This window comes from Ipomoea triloba, chromosome 13 (assembly GCF_003576645.1).
Source record: "Ipomoea triloba cultivar NCNSP0323 chromosome 13, ASM357664v1".
Lineage (NCBI taxonomy): Eukaryota > Viridiplantae > Streptophyta > Magnoliopsida > Solanales > Convolvulaceae > Ipomoea > Ipomoea triloba.
This window is the reverse complement of record NC_044928.1, coordinates 9,101,960-9,109,290: the sequence shown is the minus strand read 5'-3', so window position 1 is coordinate 9,109,290 and position 7,331 is coordinate 9,101,960. Positions and strand designations below refer to the sequence as shown.

At 30.9% G+C, this 7,331-nt stretch overlaps 1 long non-coding RNA gene across 1 annotated transcript; it reads left to right on the top strand.

The window, feature by feature from the left end:
- Window positions 1-1,341: 1,341 nt before the first annotated feature.
- Window positions 1,342-2,225, top strand: LOC116003007. Its single transcript, XR_004094587.1, has 3 exons — window positions 1,342-1,421; window positions 1,703-1,814; window positions 1,931-2,225. It is a non-coding gene; the product is annotated as an uncharacterized LOC116003007 (long non-coding RNA).
- Window positions 2,226-7,331: the final 5,106 nt, after the last annotated feature.

Here is a 7,331-nt window from a genome sequence, read left to right as displayed (position 1 = left end):
TTATTTTGTTGAATTTGATTTGATCTATGTATCTTCCATTCATACGAATCGGTGGATTCTTATTTTTATTGAATCACTCAACCCTACTCACATTTTGCCCATACTTTATGCACCTTAATTTTGATGAGAGTTTGTGACAAAGCTAAGAGAGATATAGACATACAATTCACAATTGTTCTTTTGGCTGAAGTCTCCTGCGAAGAAGCACAACATTTTTCATAAGCTGATCAATTTTGAAATATCTAAATCATGTTTTTTAATTTGCATACATTAATCTATTAGCGGTATGCTTTGCAAGGAAAAGAATTACAATGCTATATGTGGGGCTATGAGACTAGATACTGACTGTCTGACCAGAGAGTTTTTGTTCCTAATTATAAAAGCTTTGGTCAAAATTGGAAAAGAAAAAAAATTCATTTCTGTAATATTTTTGATATTATGCTTGCAGGATCTTTCTTTGAGAGGCTTTTGACTCCAAAAGTGGTTACGTTCAGATAAAGTAGAATAGTTTCATGGCATGATAGATTATCTTTTGGGCCTAGTTCGTGATGGGAAATTGACTTATGAGTATGCGTTCTTTACCTTACTCTTGTTAATCCCCATACCCTCCTCTTCTATTCTTTTCAAGTTCCTTTTTTTTTGAAATATCTAGATTCTAGTGACTCAAGTAATTGATACATATCAATTGCCAATTTGGCATTTTTGTTCATATTGTGTAGATTATTTGACAACAAGATTAACTTTTTTGGACCATTCAATTATAACTAATCAAGGATGCTTTTGAAGGGAGAAAAATGTGCTTTCTTTGTTGCATTTTAGATATAAATGACTGCAATATATTCGATATATTGGAATGTTAAATTTTTTACTTGAGACCTGAAAATTGCTCTGCAGTTATATGGAGCCTACTGATACTATTATTCATAATAATGCTGCAGCACTGCCACATGATTTGAAAATGAAGAGATCGGACAATAAGAATCTTACAAAACTGCTTGAATGTGTCAGCATTTATAAAAAAACAAATTATATAATTTCTATTTTAAAATGCATGATAAATTTTGGGTAGTTATATATAATTGGTTCAAGTTGAATTTGCAAGTCAACTAACATACTTAATTATCCATGTTGGCAATCAGGTTACACGTGGATGTCTCAGGTTCATATTATGTAGCATACTGAACATGTTTGTCTAGCAGAGTCTTGGATAGACAAGTCTAATATTGCTTGCTTAATGCTAGTACTTTGATTCCTAAACCATATTCTTCATTATTTTGATCTATGGGTTGCTTCCTAGCAAATTTCAGTTTGACAGTTAAGATCATATTTGTGTTTATAATGTTTCCAGGGTTCTTTGCAAGTTTTTTGCACAAGGGGCTATCTAAAAGGGGAGCATTGTGAGTTCTTGCATGAATTGAGAGGTAATGTTCTATCATAGTATCATTATTGTTGAAGTGATTATGCATGGATAAATCTTGGATTAATTTACCGCGAAATACTTTGAGATATATAAAATGGGTAGATAAATTAATTGATTTTGCAATTGAGCATAGATGTGTTAAAGGAAGAATATTGTGTCCTTGCGTGAAGAGCATAGATAAGTTTTAAACTAACCAAAGTGTGTATAGGTATTGTTTTTATCCTCATTGATTGTGCTCTACACTATGTATGCTAACATATTGTTTGATGTATGTGTGAGTAGGCCTCAACTACTGGAACTACTGTCAAACAAAGTGCTAATGACTCTAAAGATGAGACCAGTTCTGAAGATGAAAGTTCTGATGATGAGCCATCTAAAGCTGAGTGTTAAGAAGGTATTGAATGATTGAGATCTTTTGTAATTATTGAATCTTTATACAATTGTTATTACATTTGCATGTATTTCATGTGTACACCTTCTGAGCTTGCCTATCCTCTTTTGTTGTGGCAGTCTTCTACTGGGAAGGAGAGTAGTTCTGATGATTCCTCATCAGAGGAGTCTAGTGATGAAGAAGAGGATGCGCCTTCAAAGACTCCAAAGTAGGTAATTAGTTGTGTGTACAAATCTGTTGCAGGCTCTTGAACTTAATGGTCAACAGTGGTTGGGCCAAGAAGTGAAGCTTTACCTTGCTAAAGAGAGAGGAGCTTATACTCTGAATAGTGGGTAAGTCATCTTCCCCTAAAATTAGATTTATGGATTGTGAGTTAAACATAATTATAATTATTATTATTTTTTAAATTTTTTGGTAATTTGTTTACTGAAGGATATTTGATAACTCCTTCCAAAGGAGGCAGGGGTGGAGGTGAAAGTACAACTGTGTTTGTTAAGGGGTTTGACAAGAATGATATTGAAGATAAGGTAGTTGCAGTATTTTTGTTTTTGTCTGTGCAAACTTGTGATCCATTTTCTTTATTGATTTTTGATCTGGTTGCCTTTGTATATACCATTTGCAGATCAGGGAGTGCTCTTGAGGATCATTTTGGTTGTAGCAAAAGTTTTAAACTAACCAAAGTTTCCATTTTGGTAAGTCTGATATTTTAAATAAAATGCATGTGTAATGTGTAACTCATCTTGACATTTTGGATCCTGGATTAGCTCTGTTAGATTGACCTGTATAATATCCTACTGGAGATCTGTATTGTCATTATTTCTTCCACTTAGTTCTATTTTCACCTTCACAGACTCCAAATGACTGAAATGGTGTTATCTAATTCTACTTGGTTCTATTTCAAATATGTTACTGATAATATTGAGTTTCTTATTTTATTTTTATTTTTTATTTTTACATTGATGTTATTCTCTAGGAGGTTGTGAAGGATCACTTGCTGCTGTTGATGGATTCAACCCAACACTCTGTTGATGGAGTTTGTCAAATATTGGTGTTTAGTATTTTTTTTTATCATTTCTGTTGAAGGTTAAGATGAGAGGAATTGATGGATTTACCACTTGTTGTTGCTGAAGTTTGTCAAATATTGGTGTTTAGTATTTTTTTTTTGTCACTTGCTATTGCTTTTGAATACTATGCTCAAATGTTAATATATTATTGAATACTATTGAATGTTACAACTTATTTTCTTTCCAATTAAATGTGTACATAGAGTTTATCAACTTATTTTCTTTCCAATTAAATGTGTACATAGAGTTTATTTATGATTGCAATATGCATTTTAATATAAACATAGAGTTTATTTATGATTGCAATATGCATTTTAATATAAAGATTTTTGAATAAATATAATTAAATGATAATTATAAAAATATAATAATGTAATTATAAATTATTTAGCAACACCTAAATAATTACCTCTAATATTTTAAAAATAAATAAAGAAAAATATTTAGCGACACTTAATAACCGCCACTAAAATTTTAAAAAATAAATAAAGAAAAATATTTAGCGACACTTAATAACCACCACTAAAATTTTCAAAAATAAAAAATAAAAATTTAGCGACACTTAATAACCGCCACTAAAATTTAAAGGAATAAACTAATAGTTATATTTAGTGGCGGTTAGAGAACCGCCACTAAAAGCAAAGTAAACTACCTTATATTTAGCGGCGGTTTTGAAACCGCCGCTAAATGCAATGCTGATCAACAATTCCCACACTTGTCTAAAACCGCCTCTAAATCCTTCGCGACACACTATTTAGACACGGTTGGAGAACCGCCTCTAAATAGTTTAGTGGCGGTTTTAAACCGCCTCTAAATAACAAATTAACCGCCACTAAATAACCTTTTTGGTGTAGTGGAGGTAATGCGGAAGCAATAACAGTGTTGTAGAGGATGAGAGAACAATTTGGTTGTGTATAAATAATAAATTAGGGTTATATATATACACAAAATAACCAACAAGCATTCTAATAGTGAACTTTCAATTATATTCCTCAAAAATTGTCATTTGAGTTGCTGGGGACCAAAATAGATAAAATATTGATAATCGACAAATGTAATTTGTCAAGTTAAAATGATTAGGACCAAAATGATAAAATCAATATAGTCGAGGGACTATTTTGATAATTAGTTGCGCAGAATGTTAATTGAAGTTTGGGAGTAAGACCTGGGATCGAGTCTCACCAGCGACAGTATGGGGGCAAACTCTCAAAGCGAGAGGGACTCCTTGTGCGCAGTAAGTAAAGGTCTAGCCTCCATGTTCAGTTGAGTTACTATGTTTTACATCCTCGATGCTTTGTCGAGTGGGGTGTGGGGACCCTTGGAGTTGAATATTCAACCTTTGCTCCAAAGAATAATCTCCAATATAATGAAAAATAAAAAAAAAAATTCAATAAGTTTGCATCTTCATGTTACGTCCAAAAAAATATTAACTTTTAGAAATGATATTAGTTTTTCTTATAATTTATTTTATTATAATTAGATTTCAATATCAATACCGTGATAAATGAAATGGAGATATTTTGTTGACAATAAGCCAATGTATTCCACATGAAATAAGATACAAATTAAATGAAAAAAAAAAAAAAAACTCTTTACAAAAATGAGTGAAACTTTTTATTAAAAATTTAAAGTTATTGTTAAAATTAAACCATTTTTATAGAAACTACATGTACACACATATATGCATGTGTTTGTATTTTACATTGTGATGGTAAAATTGACAAAAGAAAAAATATTATGGACAGACTTGGTAAGAAATTATAAATGTACTAGCACCAAATTAAATAAAAGGATTTAAGATACTAACAACAAATTATATCATGGATTAATGTCTACTTTGCATTGTGGACCTTAGTTCAAAAATAATCTTAGACAGGTACTTGAAATTAAAAAAATTGAAAGCACATAACAAGATAATTATAGACACATAACATTATAACTCTTAATTGCATTTACAGAATATGTTAACTGCAAACACATAACATGTTAAACAACATCTCATGTATCTGCATTTAATATATCTGTACAAGCTTTTTTTTTTTTTTTTAAAGAAATTTGTACAAGCTTCTTAATCCAACAGTACTCTGGAATAAGTTAAGAGGAAAATCATCTAACCTGGGCGGCATCATTATTTCTAATACAACATAATGGCAATTGGCAGTAACGTATCCTGTGATTCATCAAAGAAATTCGCCCCATCATTGAGTTCATCCCTTGCTCTAGTTTGCTGAGTTCATTTGTTTGAGTGCTCAAACATTGAATCGTAATACGTACACTTGTAGCACATTTGGGAGATAGTAAATAAGGTTTTAAGGAAAGAGTGATTTTCCACTCGTGTTAATCACCTACTAGAAAACCCTTTCGTTCTTGTGTTTGTTATTTATCCTAAAAATATTATTTTTGTAGTAATATTTACTAACACATTGCTCAATAACACCCTTCCCTATTTCTTGGAAATTAGGTGTTATATGCTCTTTAAGAGAGAGTCTCTTGCAAAACAGCTTCCAACTTCTATTTGAATCTAGTGCACTCATTTCATGCACATTGCCGTCCAAGGCAGCACGGGAACCCACATTATAGAACTGAGTGGTGAGCAATCCATAAATTTGGAGCTGGTATAAATAAAGAGGGAGACATGTTTAAAAAAAAAAAAAAAAAAAAAAGGGAGACATGATCTGATATCATCCCAACACTCGATGTTGGTCATATCATAGAAAACATTAAAATACATCTTCTCCTCATCATGCCTAGAGATGTAAGTTAATTACATAGTTCTTACTTCTTAGCTAGGAGCAAAGATTTTCCAAAGAAAAAAAAAAGAAAGCTAGGAGCAAAGTATATATTAAGTATTTTATCAATTAAAATATGATTGAAAGGCCATTAAATTAAATTAACATCTTGGAGTCGATTCACACATGGAGCTAGCTAGCAGCAGGTATCCATCTCGCCATGCCAGACAGGTTCCATATGTGCAAGCAAAGAAAATTAAAATTAAAGGTTGACTTTTTACTTTTTCTTTTAATAGTGATAGGGGAAACCCGTGGTAGTCAGTAGTTGAAGATTTGCATGGTTAAATCTTTTGACCAATTTAATTGGATTATCTGAAATTTCTTTTCATTTTTTTAAAAAAATGTTGATTTCCCGATTTTTACCTCCAAACTTTTCACTTATGAATTGGTGTCAATGAATTGACTAATCCATCACTAACTAATAAATTAAATAAATTTAACTATCAATCACTTAATGATATCTCAAGGGAAAATTGTTTAAGGAAAATACATGACGGATTTTGTAGCATTTAAAAAAAATCATTTGTATGCATGCATAGAACTCAAGAAATCTATTTCAAAAAAAAAAAAAAAAAAGAACTCAAGAAATCTGCAAAGCACATGGATGTGGTGCAAGATCAGAGGAGTTGTCTGTCATAATGAGCGCAACTAAAATTCAACTCAAATCCCAAATCAATAGTGATCTTTAAAAAAAAAAAAAATCATACTCAACATCATTATTTATTCCTATTTAATCTAAACAAATAATCCGACCACTTGCTAGCTAGGTGACATGCAATATCTACTAAATCACTTTTTTTTTCTTCTTTTTTTTTGTTTTTGGTGAAATATCATACTCCTCAAATGGTGGTGTAATCAAGTTATATAAAAGAAATCAAAAACATGTTGTTCCCCTTTTTACCTTGAAAATGTAGGGGAATGAATGTGGCAACCTCATTTAAATGAAAAATTAAGGAAATAAAAACTAAAATCCCCATTACTTTCTGGACGTAGGCTTTCAACCAAACCACGTAAACTCTTAGGGTCCGTTTACTAACTTAAAAATTTCTTCGCTTTTATGGAAAATTGGAGAATTGGAGATCAGAAAACAAAAAACATGTTTACTAGCATAGTTTTTTATTTTGAAAACTGAAAGCATTTTAGTATTTTATAAAAAACTGAGGCGTTTATTGACATGAAAATTTCAAATTGAAAACAGGAAAACGCGTTTACTATGCTATTTTCAATTTTCTAAGTTGAGAATAGTTCTCCATTTAATAAGAAATTACAAACACATACACTCAAAAGATGTTCTCTGATTGCAAAACAGTGGTGACCAATAAAAAATAAATTAAATGCATCGATTCCTATTAAATTAAACCTCACTTTTCTTCTTCACTTTCTTCTTCAATAAATTAACAGCAGATTATTTTTTTAACAGCAGATTATTTGACTTGGTTAAAAAATCAATAAAATGTTTGGTTAATCATATTTTTTTATAACTCCAAAATGCTAAAATTGAAAGAAATTTTTCCAATTAGCTTTTTGAGAAAGAAAATATACCAAACAACTAATTCACCAAACATCTTTCTCCAATAATCAACTAATGTTATCAATTAGGCTATGTTTGGCAAACCTAGCTGAAATGGTAGCTGAAAGCTGAAAAGTAGCTCAAATCTGAAAAGCTA